Genomic DNA, 22696 nt, shown 5'->3' on the forward strand with positions numbered 1-22696 from the left:
CAAGTTCATTACATGTTCATCCCAGGCATAGTGGGGAAACCAAAATAGGTTGTTACATGACCTTGACACCATAAAGAGATACCACAGAAGAGATACATGACATAGAGACAAATTATCTAGAACAAGACCTATGAAAGTCACCAATAACTGATAGCAACAACATCTGTCAATCACCATTCAGATCAGCAACCAAGATTTCCTTCTGTTCTCCCTCTGCCTTTGTTCCATCTGAAACCAACAACAGTTGTGAACTACAACCAAAAGCTTCTAAACAATGCATTATTAGAAGATTATTTGCTCCCCCTGAACCTGTGCTGGATGGTCTCTGTCAGACCCATATCAAAATATCTTCAACCAGAGCCTGTCCCTACTGATATCCATCAAACCTCCATATACGCGACTGTATCTGCACAAACCGGCGTATGTACGCGGATCCTCCTCAGAAAACTCGCGTACACCCATTTTTCTGTAAAACAGACGAGTTTTAACAGCAAGATGATGCATCAACTACTCCCAGCTTCTGTCTGAGGTATTCAAATGTCTCCCTGGGCAGTGGTTTGGTGAGAATATCAGAAACTTGTTCCTTAGAAGGAACATACTCCAATTTGACCTTTTGTTCCAACACTTGTTCCCGGAGAAAGTGATACTTGATCGGTATGTGCTTGGTCTTTGAATGCATGACTGGATTCTTTGAAATTCTGATTGCACTTGTATTATCACACAAGATGGAGATAGGTGGTGTACAAGTGATTTGAAATTCCTGCAAGGTTTGCATCATCCAAAGAAGTTGAGTGCAACAAGATGTAGCAGCCACATATTCCGCTTTAGCTGTAGATAAAGCAATCGAACTTTGTTTCTTGCTGAACCAAGATACTAATCTGGAACCCATAAAGAATGCACTACCAATTGTGCTCTTCCTGTCATCCACGCTTCCAGCCCAATCTGCATCTGTATAAGCATGAAGAGTGAGATCTGTATCTCTAGGATACCATAAGCCATAGTTTTGAGTTCCTTGAAGATACTTGAAAATTCTCTTCACTGCCTGAAGATGAGTTTCCTTTGGATTTTCCTGAAATCTTCCAACTATTCCCACTGCATGCATGATGTCTGGTCGGGTACCAGTCAAATAAAGTAGACTTCCAATCATAGATAGGTTGGTTGATGTACTGCTGCTGATTCATCATTTGCACTGAGACTGCATCCTGTAACCATAGGAGTACATACTGGTTTCGAATCTTCCATGCCGTACTTCTTCAGAATCTGCTTGAGGTACTTGGTTTGAGACAAGAAGATACCGCCTTCATTTTGTTGGATTTGCAATCCAAGAAAGTATGTCAGTTCTCCAAGCAAAGACATTTCAAATTATTTCTGCATCACCAAGGCAAAGCTTTGACTCATAGCTTCTTCATTTCTGCGAAAGATAATATCATCTACATACACAACAAGCATTAGCAAGTTGTCATTTTCAATTTTTATATAAAGATTTCTATCTGCTGATCCTTTTGAAAAACCTTGTTGATGAAGGTATTTGTCCAAACGGTAGTACCAAGCCCTTGGAGCCTGTTTAAGACCATAGAGAGCCTTTTTCAGTCTACATACAAGATTTGGATCATTCCCAAGAATAAAACCATTTGGCTTCTCAATGTATACTTCTTCTTCTAAATCTCCATTTAGAAAGGTTGATTTCACGTCCATTTGAAATACTTTGAACTTTTGAAAGCTTGAGAGAGCAAGGAACATTCGGATGGCCTCAATTCTTGCAACAGGAGCAAAAGTTTCTTCAAAGTCTATTCCTTCTTGTTGAGCATACCCTTTACACACAAGTCTGGCCTTGTTTCTGATTACTTCTCCATTTTCATTCAACTTATTTTTAAAGATCCATTTTGTCCCTATGACATTATTATATTTTGGTCTCGGAACCAACTCTCAAGTGTTGTTCTTTTCGATCTGCTCAAGTTCTTCATCCATTGCCTTGACCCAGCATTCATCTTTGCATGCCTCTTTTACATTTTGTGGCTCAGTGGAGGAGAGCAATGCCAAATAGCTTGAGGCTTCTGCAATTGTTCTTCTTGTTTGTACACCTGCCTCTTTCTGCCCCAAAATCTGAGATTTTGGATGATTCTTCTGAACGTACCTGGATGGAGTCTTTTCTTCTATCCTTATCTGTTCCTCTGATGCCTCTTGAGGTTCTTCTTAATCATCAGTCTGATTTGGAGAGTAGTCTTCATTCTCTTCGATATTTTCATAATTTACTTGCCTAGGAATGTATCCTTTTTCATCAACCACTACATCAATGCTATCAACAATTCTTCCAAGTCTTTTATTGTAACACTTATATGCCTTGCTGTGGGGAGAATAACCAAGGAGAATGCCTTCATCTGCTCTAGGTTCAAGTTTGCCAAGCTGTTCATCATTGTTCTTAATATAGAATTTGCTTCCAAAAATTTTGAAATGCTTTACCGAAGGAGTCTCACCATACCAGAGCTCATGAGGAGTTTGAGTGCTGTTCACTCGGACATTTGTTTTGTTAAGAATAACAACGGCAGCAAATGTAGCTTCACCCCAGAAGGTTGCGGGAGTTCCAGATTCATCAAGCATGGCACGAGCCATTTGTTGGACTGTTCTGTTCATCCTTTCCACCACTCCATTTTGCTGAGGAGTCCTAGCTGTAGAGAATTCCCTTCTTATTCCATGTTCTTCACAGAAATCGAAAAATTCATTTGAGGTAAATTCCCAACCTTTGTCGGACCTGAGGCACTTAATTTTGTGATCTGATTCGTTTTCAGCCAAGGCCTTGAAGGATTTGAATTTTTCGAAAGCTTCGTCTTTGTGCTTCATAAGTCCTAACCAAACCATCCTGGAGAAGTCGTCAATGAATAATATAAAGTATTCTTCTCCTTAAGGTGACCTTGTCCTAAATGGACCACATACATCTGTATGGACTAGCTCAAGAGGCCTGCTAGATGATCCTTCCTTCTCAGGGAAGTTAGTTCTGGTTTGCTTACCAAACTGACATGATTTTCATATTGTGTTGTTTGGAATTTTGATATCTGGAAGACCATGAACTGCCTGGTATTTACATGCTTTCCTTATTTGTTAAAAGCTTAGATGCCCCAACCTCCGGTGCCATAACCAGTGTTCATCATCCTTGCTCAAATAGCATTGTTGTTGTCCTTCTTCAAATATGTATAGATTATTTGGAGTTCTTCTGCCTTTGATCACTATTTTTCCTGTATCAAGATCATGAACACTACATCCATTTGATCGAAATATTACCTCGGTTCCTTGATCGCACATCTGACTAACACTCAGTAGATTATGCTTCAAGCCATCAACATACAAAACATTTCCAGCTTTGACCTTTTCTTTCAACTGAGCAGTGCCTTTTCCTTTTATGGCTGCAGGAGTATCATTTCCAAAAGAAACTTTCTTTCCCTTTTCTAAAGCAGTATATGATTCAAGTTTTTCTTTATCACCTGTCATATGCTTCGAACATCCACTGTCAATGTACCATAGATTTTCCTGTCCTTCTGCATAAAAAGCTATCCCACATCTTTCTGGTTGCGGTTCCTTTATTCTCCATGTTCTGGCACTTGAGGTTTGTTCCTTCTGAGTTGTCTTCCAAAACCTTCTCCTGCATTCAGAATCTTCATGACCGAAGTTATTACAAATAGAACATTCAATTTCATTTTCAAGGGCGGAAAAGTTGTTATAATTCCTTTTTGTGATTCCAGTCATACTTCTTTGTTTTTGAGCTTCTCTAGTCATGATTGTCTTATAGGAAACACATTGAGCTTCTTTGTGACCAATGTTATGGCAAGAGAAACATTGGCCATTGAAGAAACTTCTACGATTATCAAATCTACCAGCCAAATGATTGTAGTTTCGATTGTCATCCATTCTTGAAGCAAATTGAGAAATTTTTACCTGTGGCTGGTTGTAGCTTTTGTTCACCCTTAAGATGGATTGCCCCTGATTTACCTAGTGGTCTTTGTTTATTCTTGATGTAATTCATCCCTGTTTTACCTGGTAATCTCAATTGGGCTTTTTCTCATTCCTCCTTGCTGCATCAAGATAACTCTTTGAGGTGGATGCTTGAGATGCTTCTCCATTATACCCCAAACCTGTCTTGATTAGTGGAGAACGTTGTATATTGATAATCTCATCCAGAGTTTCAGATCCTTTAACAAATTTAAGATTTAGAGCCTTTGTTTTCTCAATTTCTTTTCTAAGGCCAACAATTTCACATTCTAACTTCTCAAGAAATTTTTCTTTTTCATCAAGTTGGAATTGCAGAGTATCAATGATCATATTCTTTTCTTCTAAACATGTTTTGAGTCTAGAAATTTATTCATAAAAACCATATACATCTATGGCATCCATATAATCATCATCTTCAAGAGCCATTAAAAGTTTATAATCATTACGTCGTTCATCTTCGTCACTATTTGATAGGCCATCATTGTCTTCATGAGTGTAGTAACTTTTCTTAGTTGCATTCTGTTTCTTGTTCCATCTAACAGGTTCCTTTCCTTTGTCAACCTTATCCTTATGAGGACATTTGGCAACATAGTGACCAACTCTTCCACAAGCAAAGCATTTGAAAGGTAACTTACCTCAGAACCGTCCAGTACCCCGTTGAAGATTTCTGACAAAATTTGATTCTTCTTCTTCTTCTGACATGTGTCCTGACTCATAGTACTCTCCTTTGCCTGAAGTCTTGAAGGCAGCTTCTCTCTTGTCTGATGGACCTCCTTTCATAAGCAGTTAGAATTCCATGCAGCTATGACATTTTAAGGTTTTGTAGATTCTCTTTTTCTTCTATTGCAGAAACTTTAGATTCAAACCTAGGGGGACAAAGATCTTAGAACTTTTTCAACCACAACAGCCTCTTTTATTTCTTCACCCAAATTTTTCATACAATTAACAATCTCATATACACGAAGAAAATAGTTAGCCACACTTTCATCATTATACATCCTGAGATTTTCATACTGAATCCTGAGGGTTTGAAGTTTTGCTCGTTTTACCTGATCATCTCCTTCATAGCTCAGAACAATCTTGTCCCATATCTCTTTTGCGGATTTAAACTGAATTACCTTGACAAATTTTGATTGAGATAGGCATCCTAATAGAGTATTGACCGCCTTTGCATTTGTTTCATATTTCTTCTTCTCAGCCGGATCTGTAGGAGTTGCTGATGGAAAAGTATACCCTGTTTCTATGATATCCCAGACTTCTGTACCAAAAGATTGAAGATAGGCAGTAACTCTTATCTTCCAATAAACGAAGTTTGTCCCATCAAAAATCGATGGCCTGATTGATGCTTCCCTCTCGTAGTTGCTCATGATGAAAGATCTTTCTTCAAGCGATCAAGCTTCTTCTGAAGAACCTGCTCTGATACCAATTGTTGGAAATAATACTGAGAGGGGGGGTGAATTAGTATTATCAAGTCAAATATTCCTTTTTCAAAATCAAATGATATACACTACTTCAGTTAATTAAACCCGTGTATATACGCAACTATGCAAAAGGAAACCCACGTATACAATGCAGACTTTTAAATGACTTTATCTTCCTGATGTTGATTATTAATCTATGTTTGAGAATCAAATAACCAGTAACCAAAAACAGTAAAACAGAGCAGAAAGACAATCACACACAAGAACACAAGATATAAGGTGGAAACCTAATGTGGGTGAAAACCACCTACTGCAATTCGTCCCTATCTTATCTTTAATTAGAAACTTCTTTTTACAATTTTACTGGTGCAGTCCTTTACCAGTACGCAGGCTGCAACCTGCAGAGAGCTACAACTCTCTCTCGTTTTCCAGCTTCTTCTGAAAGGGAGCTACAACCCCCTTAGCTCTTGCACTAGCCAAGATACTAGTACGTAGGTGCTGGCCTACAGAAGGCTACAACCTTCTCTTTCTTTCAAGGACCACGTTTCATGAATTTTCAGACTGGATCCACAAATAGCATCAATCAAACATCAAGAATTTCTGCATCAACCAATCACCTTTTCACCAATCAAAACTGAATCAAAATAACCACTTTTCTTACGACTGTACCCAGATCACAGTAACAGTAACCACACACCAAATCTAAACCCAGAACACTGCAGCAATAAACAGAAGTAACAAAATCACAACTCAAAATATATACGCTACTTTAATAGCCTGAAACTTGTATGCATACGCTTCTGCGTATGGAAAAACCTGCGTATACATTGTTTTACTTCATTGAGCCAGAATGTATACGTGCCTTCTCTTCACTGAACCTGCATACAGATCTATAAAGGATAATTCACTCTTTCAGATTTTCAAACACTAATTCACCCAGATCATCAGTTTTATAGATCAAGCAAGAGCCACATATAACAGATCAAAATCATACAAAAATACTATCATTCAAGCTTAAGGATTATGATCCATCAATAGAACTTATCCATCTCTTTGTGCTAAGGTTCCTCCTTCATTCAGATCCAGATCTGCACCATAACCCAATTACTAGTATTCCAAATCTAGCACTTTATCAGATATTCAACAACAATTCAGATGATACCTTGCCACATGATCTCCTTCCTCTTTTATAGTTTTAGGCCTTCCATAATACCATGGTCCAAAACCATAATAAACCAATACCACGAACCCAATACTTGGGATCAACACGTCTGACGAGGTACCATGGTCCAAAACCATAGGTTCAAATACCAAGGACTAACTACCACGGACCAAAGGTAAGTTCTTCAACATATACGCGCTTTTCCTTGCATGAAATTGCGTGTATACGCACACACGCCTTTGAAACAACTAACTCGCGTGTATACGCATCTTCGTCTAGATGAACCTACGTATATGTCTTTTCCTTCATTCTGAAAGCCTGAACTGAGATCTGTTACCAAAGAGAGTTGCCATCAAGGACAACACCTGTGCCATAGCTCCAATCCTGTGCCATAATGCCAACACTGGCTACGTCTCCTAGTCCAACTTTCAATGTCGACCTCTCTATTAAGTCTTTAAGAACAAATTATTACAAGGGTGAGCTCAAAACAGAGTCTAAACCAACAACGACATCAAAGAGGGATCTACTCAAAAACCTCGAGTCTAAAAGAGTGCACAGACTCTCCCTCTGTCCTGTTCCTTTATTCAATCTGCCTCAATCTGACTGAATGACTATCTTTCTGTGATTGTCTTCCACTGACCCCCCTTCTGTGCTACCATTGAATGGCTTTTAAGCCTATCGTCGCTGTTGGTTTTCATTCCTTTTCGAGCTCTCTAGCTCCCAGCCATTGTCCGTTCGAATACCTGTTGAGCATTAAACAATTATTGCAAAATGCTCTAAGGTATGGTGGCCACCTGTTTTCAAACAGAAAGGACCATCGCTGGTGAAAATCCCAAAGAATTGCTTCTCTATTTACACAGAGAAATACATAGGAAATACTCTAAAAACAGTGGAAAATCCGACCAAGCCGAACTTCAAAAGATATCGAGTCCGACCTATAATCCTATCGAGTCCGTGCTTGATCGTTATCACAAGTCGCGGCGCTATGGTGATAATCCCTTTGTATTTGGGCCATAGCGAGAATACACAGAAATACATAGGAAACGCTTATTATCGGACTTCAAATTCTATACAGACGCATCTATAATTCCTTTCGAATCCGCCCTGATCGCAATCGCATATCACATGTCAACGGCCCTTTGTATTTGGTTCCGATCACATTCCTTTGTCGATCATCAATCGCCGATTAGTGCCACCGGCCTATCGCAATTGCACTCACATTACCTGCGGCGTATCGGCATCTCCCCTTTGCATTGTTTCGATGCGATATTGCGATGTGATAAGTCACAATTGCATATCGCTGAGTCTCTGGGCCTGCGGTAAGTCCTCCCTTTGGAAATCTGTGATGCGATATTGTAATCTTGGTCATTGATCTGCGCGCTCGATCAACGGTCCACGTTGTGTCGCTAGGTCACAGTCGCATTTCCCATAAGGCTGCCTCCGATACACTCTGCCGATGCGATATAGCTGAACCCTCCGATGCAATCCGCCGATTTGATCTGGATCGTTGATCGGTCCGATCCGACAGCTCCTGTGGAGCGGCAATTACATCTCCGATTAGCTCTGTTTTCTGCGATTCTTAGTGTTTTCCTTCTACGATAATGTTTTCTGATAGTTTTAAAGACTTAGACTTAGAGGTTTTAGGATCCATTTTCAATCAATATCAGTTTAAGCAAATGAACTCAAGCACTTAAACAGTTAAAGGCAAACAAAAATCATATACCTACTTCAAGTTCTTTTAATTCCGTATTTATCAATCATAAGCATAGATCTTGGAAATTATTTAAGCTTTGGAGTGGGAGAGGTTCTTCTAAGCTAACAAGAAGCCTTTAGTGCCCCATTTTAGATCACTTAGAGACATGCATATTTGTGAAAGGGTACTTACCTGACTATATATACAATTACAATTACTTTCCCACAACAGATGTCTTTGTCTACGAAGTATTTTAAATATTTCTATTGCATATATGACTTTCGATTGTTAAATTGGTATCAAAACCGTTCAATCCTCTGGTCGTTCAACCGCTGCACAAAGCTGTGTTCTTCGATCCAGGTCTTTGACCGTCAAATTCATCAACATTGTTGTTGTTGAAGCATTTCGCTACAAGAATTTGGAGCTTCTCCATTTCGCTATCAAGCATTTGGTCATTCAATAATAATAATAATTATATATATATATATATATATATATATATATATATATATATATAGATGGAGAGAAAATAAAAAGTCAAAAAAAAAAGACTAAAAAAATATAGAAAAAAAATCAAATTAAAATTTTAAAAAAAGTACATATAAAGATTAAAATAAAAAGATTTAAAAACAAAAATATAGTCTGATGTAAATTTTGAAGGAGAACATAAAGTTAAGAGGGAATCTTTCAAAATATATTTAAAACTATACATAAGAGAAGGAAGAGTAAATAATATTATCTTGATTGTTCATTAAGTGGTTTACAAGCCCGTGGTTTTAGAAACCCATGCTACTTGCCCATGGTATTTTAAAAGTAAAATAAAAACAAAAGGAATACAAAATATCTTTATGTGAATGGTAAGTTTTACTTTTTACGTGAAGGGAAGATAATATTATCTTGATTCTTCATTAAGTGGTTTACAAGCTCGTGGTTTTAGAAACCCATGGTAATTGTCCATGATATTTTAAAACTAAAAAAAAAACCAAAAGGAATACAAAATCTCTTTATGTGAATGGTAAGTTTTACTTTTTATGTGGAGAACATTAACCGAAGTTTTAGAAACCCATGGTAATTGCCCATGGTATTTTAAAAGTAAAAGAAAAACAAAGGAAATACAAAATCTCTTTATGTGAATGGTAAGTTTTACTTTTTATGTGGAGAACATTAACCGAGTCAAAAGTACGTAAGTGAACATATATTTTATATTATACCCAAAGAGGTGAATAGCTGTGTTTCACTAGGGGTGTAACTTTTCAAAAAGAAAAGAAAAAAAATATTATAAATAAAAGATAGGGTATATAAAGAGAAGTATTATATTATAAACGGGTATTTAAATAAAAGTTCAAGTCATAAGATTATTGAAAATATATATAAGTACAAAGCGGGTACTATTATAAAAGGTTACATAAGGAAAAAATATAGTTAAGGGTTTACGTTAAAGTGAAGTTGAATTATATGAAATTTAAAAAATAAATACAAAGGACAATAAGATATTTAAAAGAAGCCAGTTGAAACAATATTTAAATATTCTTTTTAAAGTACAAAAGGAAAAAAAAATGTAAGTAGAATTATATAAAAATAATACAAAGGAGTTTTGAAATATTAAGGATAATAGGAAATTGGATTTAAAGAGTTTTGAATAATTATAAAATATATATATATATATATATATATATATATATATATAAAGACACTTTTAAAGGAGGCTTGAAGTATAAAGTACAAAGGAACTTTAAATATAATACCTTAAGTCATCTCGACAAAACAAATGGGATCAAACATTAAAAAAATTGATGGAGCTCAATTCTAAAATGACGAAGGAAGAAATGTTTTCCTATATTGGTCTTTCAGTTACAGATCATAGAGTAATTACATTAAAACGAAGTATCCAAGGAAGAGAAGTTAATGTCGCCATCAGCCCAAGCAATGATAAAAATTATATCAATATAAACTTGGCAAATCAACTATTAATTCCAGAGCTAAGCATTGGTGTAAAGAAAAATATTTTTGACCAAAACGAGTATAAAATTAGTGATCTGCAAGTGCAAAGAGGTCATTATGACTACATATCTCAATTTCATGTTGTAAGGATGGATAAAAACACTGACATCATACTCGGTCAACCTTGGTTTAAGGATTTGGGTACATTCATGTTAAATATAAAGAAACAAGGTTTGACGTTTCCTTATAAAGGGAAGATGGTCATGTTTCGAGACATAACAAGTAAATCAAAATCAATAAAATCTTCATTATAAGACCTTAAGGATATCTTAGATTTCATGTTTCAAGATAATGAAAAAACTATATCAAAGAAGCAAAAAGAGCTTGAAGAAGTCATCTGCAACAAAGACAAAGAAATTTCACGCCTCAGAGATCACCAAGAAAATCTACTTGAACAAGTCAATAAAGCTAAATAATCAAAGAAGTAACTCAAGGAGTGTTTATTAGAACAAGAAGAAGAAAATTTATGTTTAAAGAGCCTTAACAAAACATTAGTAGAACAAATCAAGTGTTTAAAAGACAAGAAGCGTGAAGACCAAAATAAAGTTGACTCAAAAAATGAGGAATGCTTACATCTCAAAAATCATAATCATAATCTGCTTAAACAGATTAAAAAACTTAAGGATGAAAATAATTTATTAATGAATAGGTTCAAAGAACTTGTTGCAAAGGAAGCATCAAAAGCTCCATATGTAGCAATCCAAACTGAATAAACAAAGACAAGACCACTAATCTCGCAGTTCAGGAAAATTGAAACCCTATTGAAGTAAAAGCTTACTCAGAGGTTGCCGTTCAAACAGAGGACACCCAAAATAAAGATTCAGCAGTTAAGTCAACAACAACAATGCCTAATGGAAATCAGGAAACTATCATAAAAAATTAAAGGAAGTTCAAACAAGAAAAAAATCCTTATCTACATCTGAATCACAAGAGTAGACACCCTAATCAATCTACAAATCTGTATCACTGAGAACATAAAAAAAAAACTTATGTTACAAATAATATTGAAGTGAGCTCAATTCAGTCTACTAATAAAAAATTGTTACAAAGTTCCAGTGATCAGAAGGTTCCACAGAAGGTTAATCTAGGATGTTCTGATCCATTCTCAGTAAGACAATTTTATATATCACTCCAAGGATCATATCAACTTGTATTGACAAAGATGATTGTTCCGAGATGAGAAGACATTCGTAGCAAAAAAGAAATCAATCACTTTCATCAACAAGCTTTGAGGACAAAGATTTTTGAAGGAGAAGGCAATGTTATGAACATAAACTATGTAAAAATAAATAAAAATAGATTATAAATAATAATCATAATAATATAAATATAATAATAAATAATAAGTAAATTAACTAATGGTTAGTTATTTAAAAATGAAAAGGCATGTCTTAGAGACATGCATGTTTGTGAAAGGGTACTTACCTGGCTATAAATACAGGACCCTCATTCTAATTTGTAATCATCCTACATCAATTATTTTATACAATATAAAATTACAAATACTATCCCACAATGGATGTCTTTGTCTACGAAGTATTTTAAATATATACATTGTGTATAAGACTGGTTTGTCTTTCTAGGATGATAGTATTTGTGAAATTCTAGGGTTTTTGAGTTAAACCTTAGTAGAAGTAAATATTTCTGATGATTTGAGATTTGTGTAAGAATGATAAAATCTAAGTTTTAGTTGGGATTGATGTTTGATTGAAAAATCTAGGGTTTGCAACTAACCCTAATGGAAGTTGGTCATGTTAATGAGTAAGTTGTGATAGATTTTGATTGATTCTCTTGTATGAAATCTAGGATTTGTATGAATCCCTAGTGGAAAATATAACATATGAATTATGAAAGTTGTTAGATGCCTTTTAAACCTATATTTGTTTGAATTGTTTCTACGGTTTTCTATATGTTGTAGTAGGGTATGTCACACATTTAAAAGAAACATTGAAATCCTAGATGGAATGAAAGTTGTTATGAAGTAGTCGAGGGTTTATGACAAAGTCCCTAGCAAGATGTTGAAGTTTATTGTTTAAGTTTGGGTATATGATATATGCAAGGTTGAAAGACTTTCATAATTTTGATATGGCTAACTCCATGCTTCTATATTTTTTGTTATACTTGCTATCTTAGTGGTGCATGTAGACAATATTCAATATGTTGAAAATGTCATTTGATGTGATAAGCATGATGGGGATGATGATAACTCTAATGAAATGGTTGGAAGCCACGAAATATTCTCTGATGATGAAAATATAAGAAATATCCCTTAGATTAAGAGGGAGTCTGGATAAAGAGATTCTCCCTAGTTGAGAGGGAGGGCATAGCTTGGTTTTGATTGAAGAATGAATTTCGGAGGATATGTTGTTGCATGGGAAGTCGGAAAGGAAAGTGTATGATTGAGGAATCTTCTGTCAGAGATTCAGTTGATAGTCCTACTATGAAAAGTTGAGAAGCAACATCATGTTGTATGGAAGACCTCGGAGTTTTTGATTTGATTATGTACATATGAAAGTATATTATTGATTGGGATTGTGTTTGTACAGGTGAATCTCTTGAAGTTTTTCATATCATGCTGGTTACTAATCAGTTTGATTGGGAGAGATTGGTTATCCTTGATCTGTTGGATCAAGGGGTGTTGAGGATTTGTTAGTGAAGCATTACCTGGGAGGACATGTAGCTAGCACTTTGTGTTGATTTATAGGTCATGAAGTTGGAAGGGTGGCATTGGTCATTGAACTTTGACACGCACCTAGATTTCTGGGTTGATGGTTAGCAAGTAAGCTTGATGGTACCTATAGAGGTTGAATCTTGATTCCGTCTTATTCCCACCCGAATAGATTACCCTGGTTAGAAATCTAGTCTGTGGCATTGCGATGCCTAAATTGTTGAGAGACCAATGGATAGATTTCCCTGGTCAGGAATCTAGTCCATGGAATTGCGGTGCCTAAAATTCTTCATTGATGATGTGTTGATATCTTCCATGTACCTTTGTGATTATATGTAAATATGAATGCCTCCCTAGTTAAGAGGGAGTGTTGGAAAATGTAACTAGGTTCGGTCTTCATTATTGCACCTGAGTCAAAATGTAATATATTTGTCAAAAGAAAGTGAAAGTTATTTTATTATTAAATTGAATTAAATTATTAAAGCATGAGTTTCATGCTTGGGTAAATTATAGGTCAAGCCTCCATTGTAGGATTTAGGTTATTGTCAAGTTCATTTATTGTTTGACTCCTCCATCAAGTCATCTACTCATCAAAGACAACGCCTTCAAAGTTGGCCTAAAAATAATTATTATCAAAAGAACTCATGTCGGCTCAATTAAAAGTCGCATCTCTTCATGATACATATCTACTCATTTAGGATGGACGGATGGATGAACCACTATATATATGCCTTGGGTCTTCACATTACACCAACAGATAGCTCGCAAATTTTAGAGAAATTTCGGTGATCACAAAGAGGAAGTTTCGGTGCATCTTAGAGGAATTTTTCAGTGAAATCTCATAGACAATTTCGATGTTAATTATAGTGAGAAGTTCATATCTAAATAAGACATACTATCAGTGTTATCACAGTTAAGGAAATGCAGATTTTTTAGCCTACCACAGTTCAGTGCTCCCACGTTTTAATGTTATCACATACTACAATCTCAGTGCCAATATTGTCTTGGTGTAACTACAGTATGGTGGGCTTGGTGCCACCATAGAAGTGAAGTCTATCATTGCTATGACCTCATAGATATTGCAGCGATGATGTATTCGATGCTAAATTAGTGAAAGGAATAAGGGTGACTTGATGGAGGTAGTCTTGAGTCTAGATTTTAAGGGTCTTGGTCGTCTCATCTTTTGAATCTATGGAAGGAAGAATTTGTGATTTGTTTTTCCCCTCAAGGGGGGTTTTTCCCTGGCAACGTGCCTATATCTTGTGTTATCTTCTTTTGTTGTTTGGCATTAATCCTTATGTTAAGAAAATATAGTTAATAAATCTAATACTAATAATGAAAACATCACAAATTAATGGCATAATAAGGGAAATCATTTTAACTACCAACTTCTAGGATTTCCCAACATCCAGTATTTAGAATAGAACTAGAAGGGAGAGACCTTATCGAGACTTATGAAGAATACCAGTCTCTCTTCCATTAGGTTGGTTGGTGGCACTTTATTCAGTTGTTCCAAGGGTTTAATGATGATGTGTTCAAAGCTTTCGCTTCCACCTTTAATGGAAATCAAGCCAAGCTTGGTAACCCTAAAATGGTGGTGGATGTTAGTTTTGTAGCTAAAGCTACCTCCTTCTCCAAGAAGAGTGAATGTTGGTCCACAAATTGTCTGATTCGTGATATTTCGTGGCAAAAAATTCTAGAGAACAAAGACAAGGGTTACTATGTGAAAGGTATGCCTATGAACTGTATTAAACCAAAATGGAGAGATTTATTAAATTTGTTGTGTCATTACATAACTTGGAAGGGCTGATACACCATGGTGTTTTTGTATCATATCTGATTGTTGATGTTTTTCCTCAGTCATGATCTTAATTTACCTTATTTCTTACATAAGAGTTCAACCAAAATGGAAAAAACCTATCAATATGACCATAGGAACCTAGACATATCACTCTTCCACCGTTGTATTATATATATCCTAGTTAAACACCATTTTTCTAAAGTTGGCTAGCAATGGGAAGGTTTTCTCCTCCATAATGGTTATCAAGAAACCCTAGAATCTACACAGCATAATTTTGCACTAGAGACTTCACTTAATCCTCCCTCTCTAGCTTCGGCTTCATTTGATGCTTGTGTTGAACATGCGAACAATTTTGAATGGTTTTTTCATGAAAAATAGTTTACTTTTTCCAATAGGACAAGGATGAAATACCTAAAGCTCCACTAGTTTGAATTAATAGAAGCAAGGTCAAAGACACTTTATTTCATCCTCTTGAATGATCTGAAAATGGAATGTACTTGTTTAAGGGTGCAAGGTATCCATTTCCCATAATTGCAAATGTGAGCTATACACTCCAAGTGACCTTTGAAAATGTGAAAACTTCTTATTTCTTATACAGAGATAGATTGTAGGGGCATTCACCAGACATGTCACCTCTAAAGAGAGGATGAGTTCCAGAGGCTACCTGGCCCTCTACAGACTCTGCCTAAAGAAATAACGAAGTAAACACTTAGAAGTCTTTGACATACACATACTTGAAGTTTGATGTCTTGCGAAATAAGAAAAATAACTTTCTGCAGCTGAATAGGTGATTATGTGTGTATGCAAGTTATGTATATTTGTTGTTTAACACTTTATATCATTTTTGTTTAGCATATCATCTTCAGCAAATAAAGACATCAAAATGATGAAGCAGTTCACCCCTCTTGGGCTACATCTGCTGGACCAAGCCTCCCAAACTAGGGTGGTCCTCTTGTATTAAAAATGCTACAAAGGCTAATACAAGATTATGAGTGTCTTGAAAGATAGATCTTACTGTAAATACAGAATCAGAAGATAGGATTTAGCTAAACACGCTCTTTTCCAAAAACTAAACAATGAAATTGTACCTTATACAGTACTTTCCCCAATTGGCCCTAGTGGCCCTTTAAACTTGAATGGAGAATTTAGAGGTGAAGATGACCTCAATTGGTTCTAAAAGCTCTGCCATTAGACTCATAAGGTTGAAAATAGCATACATAGGCTTTTGAATCACCAAAAATGGATGAACATAGCCTCCAAACAGCTCAAGCACTGAAATGGCCCTGATGGCCCTGAAAGCTTCCCTGAAGCTAAACAGTCAGAAGAATGCCTCAACAGGAAAAAGGAGCTGTAGAAATGGATTTAGCATGCTGAAAAACTTTAGGAATGACCTTCGTTCCACATTCACTGGCTGCACAATTTCCAATGCAACTCCCAAACTGATTTGGCCCTCGTGGCTCCTGAAACTTCCATGAAGCAAAATCACTTGAAAACGACCTCAGATGGATATGAAACCTATGCCAATGGATTCAGAAGGTCGAAGAGCCCCAAAATCAAAAAAAAAAAATCGTCCAAAAAGGACTTTCCTAGCCAAAGTTATGGCCATTTACTCCCAACTGCCAGCTGGTCCTAGAAACCCTCCAGCTAACTGTAGTGGAAGTTCAGTTAGCTCCGCCAATTATGGTGGGACCGCCCAAATTTGGCGCTCTGCCAAAAATCCACCAGTCTAACCATTGGTTATCCATTTGTCATAGCTATGCATGTGAACTGGAATTCGGGCTCGGCGGTTCTGCATAGGATTACGTGCCCACCTTTAAGAACTGGCGGTTAAAATTAGGCCCGCGGTTATGGGGCGAGGGTCACATAGAATGGGAGCCTGGCCCTTAGGGGCTGGCCCCCTTCGGGCCCCGCCCAACCTTAATATGAAGCTCTTTACCCCTTTGATCCGTAATGCAAACAAGATCTGTTGATTTGAGCTAACAGTAAGGCGTGGGATTAATATGAACGAGGTTGTAGGTTCAAACCTCTCTGCCTCCAAACAAATTTTAATATGCGCCCAACATACCTTTGCTGATGTCACCCAGGCCATGTGGTGGTCTCCGAGATTGTCATGTGGCAGCTTGCTATTGGCCAACCCAGAACGAAATATTCCAAAGAATATTCTATTTTGAATTTTTTTGAAAAAAATCAAAATTTCAATGTTATTGAGCGATTCTTCTTTTTGGCATAAATTTCTCATACAGCGACCGTTTTCCGAACCGTTCATGGTGCCAGAATCAGGAAGATGAGCTCTATACAGTCATTCAGGTTCAAACCAGTTCTAAGCACTTTCATTTTTTACCATTTTACGACACTTGGTCCTGAGCTCCTGATCACACCTCCCAAATGAGAAGGCTTTTGGTCCCCAAAAGCTTACTGAAACTCTAAACTGAACTGTACAGCACTTGAGAAACAGAAATATCCTCTTCCATTCAGCCAAAAGAGCATATTGATGCCCAAAATGTCCTACCTTATCAACTGTCACGATGCCCATCCATTGCACCTCCGCTCCAGAAGAAGAGCTGCCTCCCAAATGAGAAGGCTTTTACCGACTGTAGCATGCTGAATGTACTGCAAATGCTCATCCCAAACTCTTGGGATACTTGCTGCAAAAACTTCTCAAAAGAAGTAGAGACCCATGCTAAAATTTGAGCCCTCTTTGCATGCATGTTTTTCCAGCTCATGGGATTGTGCACTGCTTTGCACCAGTTTCCTTCCCTGCACCAAATGACACCAAAGGTATCTTGTGCAAAAAGACAATCATCAACAACAATTTGTCCTGAAATATGCTGAACAATGGACTCAACCATCAACATAACAAGTGTGTACACAACCGACACAAGTCGACAAAACATGTGCACCACAATCGACAATGTAAAAGTGTGCTCACAAGCGACACTAGTCGACTGTCAACAAGATACATTTACAAACACATGTATGTATCAAAAACAATGAACTATATGCAGTTCAATAAACACACCTACAACATCTATGTACAGGTGCAACTTCAACTCTTCTTTTCTAAGACCAATAGGTACGTCAACCCAATAAAAACACATGTGGGTGACAAGAGCTTAAATAGAGTGAGTCTCATACTCAGCTTTTTCCATCTTGCAACTTGCTTTCCCTTAACAAAGAAATGCATTCAACCAAAAGACATGCAACTTTAGTTGGATAAGAATTCTAACCATTTCTTACCAATCCATTTCAAAGGCACTTCCTTTAACTGCACATCAATATCAACATGTGTATCATCCTAACACATATCAATGATGGAAACTTCCTTCCCATTCTTGCCATAATCTTTCTCCAATTTCTTCAATTTTCGTGGAAGCATTGTTGGATTCAGAGTCCAACAACTTTCAACAGTATGTCCATGCTTATGGCAATAAGTGCAACACATGTTCATCTTCTTGACAGCATGATTTGCATTGTTCAATGGAACTTTGGCTTCTTGCCTTCTTTCCTTCAAAAGTTTCTTGTATGTTGCCATTCTTTTCCAACATCTAGAAACATTATGGTTAACCAAACCACAAAAAGAACATGCAATTCTTTTCCAATGCTTATGTGGAAATTTACCATGCTTTACATGATCAAAGGAAGGGTGATGGAAATCATATTTATACCTTTCTCTTTCACCTTCATTACCTTCATGAGGAGATGAATCAAACGAAGAAGAAGCCCCTTTTGGAACACCATCAATCCCTTCAATGGTTTTAGAGCTTTCACAATTCTCTTGTTCAAGTGCATGCTTATGCACACCTTCTTCCTGCAAAGCATGTTTCAAACTATTGCATTCCTCAAGGATACAACCTTTACAACCTTGAGATAGAGAACCTGAAATGAAACTCCTTCTAGGAACTGTTTCAATTGCCTTCATGGCTACTTTGGAACTTTCTCCATAAGATTGTCCATAGCCAAGACCCAAATTCTTAGGCCTTACCTCAACCATTATTGGCTCTACTATACCCTGTGCATGTTTGCCCAATCCTTTTCCTTCATATCCCATTTTGGACATCAATTTGGAACCTATGCCTCTGGTATGTTTCTCAAAAGAACCAACATAAACATTCTTATAAGAATTTGAAGATAAACTAGAATTGTTTACCTCTTCTTCAAGCTGATACTTGGCTAAGGCTTCTTTGGCAACAAGGAGTTGTGTCTCCAACTCATGCATCCTTTCCAGATTCATGCTTGCAATATGAAGTTGGCCTTCCATTTCCTACAATTGGTCAAAAAGCAACTGCTTCTCTTCCCCCATGGAATTCAACTACTCTTGAAGTCTAGAGCTCTGCCTTTCGTCCTCATACATTTCTCTCACCATATTCATCATGATGAAAAATTCTTGCTTCAAGCCTTCATCAAAAAATCTTGTGAAGGAGGATGATTTTGAGAACTCACTTATGGAAGTTGTCATTATAAAAATGAACAAAAGAGCTTCAGCAAACTCAAACAACAAGTAGTTTGCAGAATAATAAAGCAGTCAATCTTCAACACTGCTTAAGACACCTTTCAAGCTACACAATCAAGCTAGTGATGTCAGTCAAGCAAACCTAGTGCTCTGATACCATCTGATCTGAAAATGGAATGTACTTGTTTAAGGGTGCAAGGTATCCATTTCCCATAATTGCAAATGTGAGCTATACACTCCAAGTGACCTCTGAAAATGTGAAAACTTCTTATTTCTTATACAGAGATAGACTGTAGGGGCATTCATCGGACATGTCACCTCTAAAGAGAGGATGAGTTCCAGAGGCTACCTAGCCCTCCACAGGCTCTGCCTAAAGAAATAATGAAGTAAACACTTAGAAGTCTTTGACATACACATACTTGAAGTTTGATGTCTTATGGAATAAGACAAATAACTTTCTGCAATTGAATAGGTGATTATGTGTGTATGCAAGTTATGTATATTTGTTGTTTAACACTTTATATTAGTTTTGTTTAGCATATCATCTTCAGCAAATAAAGACATCAAAATTATGAAGCAGTTCACCCCTCCTGGGCTACATCTGCTGGACCAAGCCTCTCAAACTAGGGTGGTCCTCTTGTATTAAAAATGCTACAAAGGCTAATACAAGATTATGAGTGTCTCGAAAGACAGATCTAACTATAAATATAGAATCAGAAGATAGGAATTAGCTAAACATGCTCTTTTCCAAACACTAAACAGTGAAATTGTACCTTATATAGTACTTTCCCCAATTGGCCCTGGTGGCCCTTTAAACTTGAATGGAGAATTTCGAGGTGAATATGACCTCAATTGGTTCTAAAACCTCTGCCATTAGACTCAGAAGGTCAAAAATAGTAGACATAGTCTTTTGAATCACCAAAAATGGATGAACATAGCCTCCAAACAGCTCAAGCACTGAAATGGCCCTAATGGCCCCGAAAGCTTCCTTGAAGCTAAACAGTGAGAAGAATGCCTCAACAGGAAAAATGAGCTGTATAAATGGATTTAGAATGCTGAAAAACTTTAGGAATGACCTTCGTTCCACATTCACTGGCTGCACAATTTTCAATGCAACTCCCAAACTGATTTGGCCCTCGTGGCTCCTGAAATTTCCATGAAGAAAAATCACCTGCAAACGACCTCAGATGGTTGTGAAACCTATGCCAATGGCTTCAAAAGGTCGAAGATCCCCAAAATCAAAAAAAAAATTGTCCAAAAAGGACTTTCCTAGCCAAAGTTATGGCCATTTACTCCCAATTGCCAGCTGGTCCTAGAAACCCTCCAGCTAACTGTAGTGGAAGTTCAGTTAGCTCCGCCAATTATGGCGGGACCGTCCAAATTTGGCGCTCCACCAAAAATCCACCAGTCTAACTGCCGGTTATCCATTTTTCATAGCTATGCATGTGAACGGGATTTCGGGCTCAGTGGTTCTGCATAGGATTCTGTGCCCACCTTTAAGAACTGGCAGTTAAAATTAGGCCCGCGGTTATGGGGCGAGGGTCACATGGAATGGGGGCCTGACCCTTAGGGGCTGGCCCCCTTTGGGCCCCGCCCAACCTTAATATGAAGCTCTTTACCCCTTTGATCCATAATGCAAACAAGATCCATTGATTTGAGCTAACGGTAAGGCGTGGGATTAATATGAACGAGGTTGCAGGTTCAAACCTCTCCGCCTACAAATAAATTTTAATATGCGCCCAACATACCTTTGTTGACGTCACTGAGGCCACATGGTGGCCTCTGAGCTTGCCACGTGACAGCTTGCTATTGGCCAACCCAGAATGGAATATTTCAAAGAATATTCTATTTTGAATTTTTTTTTGAAAAAAATCAAAATTTCAATGTTATTGAGCGATTCTTCTTTTTGGCATAACTTTCTCATACGGCGACCGTTTTCCGAACCGTTCACGGTGCCGAAATTAGGAAGACGAGCTCTATCCGGTCATTCAAGTTCAAACTAGTTCTGAGCACTTTCATTTTTTACCATTTTACGACACTTGTTCCTGAGCTCCTAATCATTGAATTAAAATCAAAGTCTGAAAAATGGGTTGAAAATTTTAAAAAATTGGATATTGACCTTCACATAGAACCTGCATGCTAAGAAGTGGATGCTCAATATAGGGAATATCTTGAATCTAAAGTCAAATCTAAACAAACAGAGAGAAAAATATCTAGACTAAGGCACAATAGGTAAAAGAATCTCCCACCTAAAGAGATATTTGTTGATCTCGAACAAAATATGGATCCTGTGTCCAAAAATACCAAGCCTCAGACTCGAGAAAGCTTAAGTTTTATTTATGATGAAAATAATACACCTAATGTTGAGAGTGGTTCCTCATCGGGAACAACAAATAAATCAATTTGTCAAGGAAAATAATGAGCTCGGATCTTCAAATCTAGCTAAGGAAAAACTAAAGCAATAGGAATCCTCAAGTCCAAAAGTAAAATCACAAACTTCTAATACACACATTACTATTAATTTGTCACGGGTCAAAGTAATAATTTCATCAAATCTTAATCGGTGAGTGATTCTAAACAATGGTTTTCATTGTTATATATGTTCCATCCTTTGGAGATATTAAGGTGTGTTACTTTTATGAATTTTATTGCTAAGATTAAAAGGGTGTTACACAATCAAAGATTTTGTAACAACTCTCTTTCTTGATCACGTCAAATATTAATCTTTTTTTTCTTAACTTGTAACATGTCTCGATGTCAGTTGAAACATTTCTCTTACCTTTCATGGAACGGGTCGCTTTGGATAACCTCCATTGTTGTGAACACTCATAAGGAATTCATGTTAGTTATCTTGTTTATTTTCTTTTATCCATTGGGCTATGGCCAGTAGGCCAAAAAATAATGTTTATTATTTTGTAAAAGATAGTTTGGATTTTGAGTCTTTTTTGAGACATGGTTAGTAAAGTACCCCTATATAAACCTCTTGTTTTGGAAGAGGAGATACCAGTAGTATTATCAAGGGAAATTTTGTAGAAAAGAAATGATTTTTAAATAGTGTGTGACTGTGGAATATTTTTGAATTATACTTTGGGTTTTAAGACTTGGTTTTATTCAGTTAACTACTTATTGTGTCTTCAATCATTCCATAGTCATTATTATTTATCATCTTCTGGTTTTTGTGTAATTTGATTTCTCATAATACAACAAATAGTAGTTCTTGTTTGTGTGATTTTATTCCATAAATAGTTAGCAATTTATTACATATAGTTTATGTCTTACTTTGATTCAATTTGTATAAGTTCTTATAAGATCAGTATCGCTTTATAGTGACCCTTGTTCTGAGGACGGTAATTGATCTGGATGATAATTATTCCATAAATTTAGAACTTATATAATGTTGTCTCCTTCATATGAATTGAGTTAATGTTTGTGTTGTAGTAACTTCTGAGTTCATATGATCATAGTGATTATTTGCTTATTGGTTTGATTCATAAACAAGTAGTTGATTAATTTTTTTGA

This window comes from Pinus tabuliformis, chromosome 2_2, assembly GCF_031772625.1.
Source record: "Pinus tabuliformis cultivar Carrire ecotype Pingquan chromosome 2_2, CPIR1, whole genome shotgun sequence".
NCBI lineage: Eukaryota > Viridiplantae > Streptophyta > Pinopsida > Pinales > Pinaceae > Pinus > Pinus tabuliformis.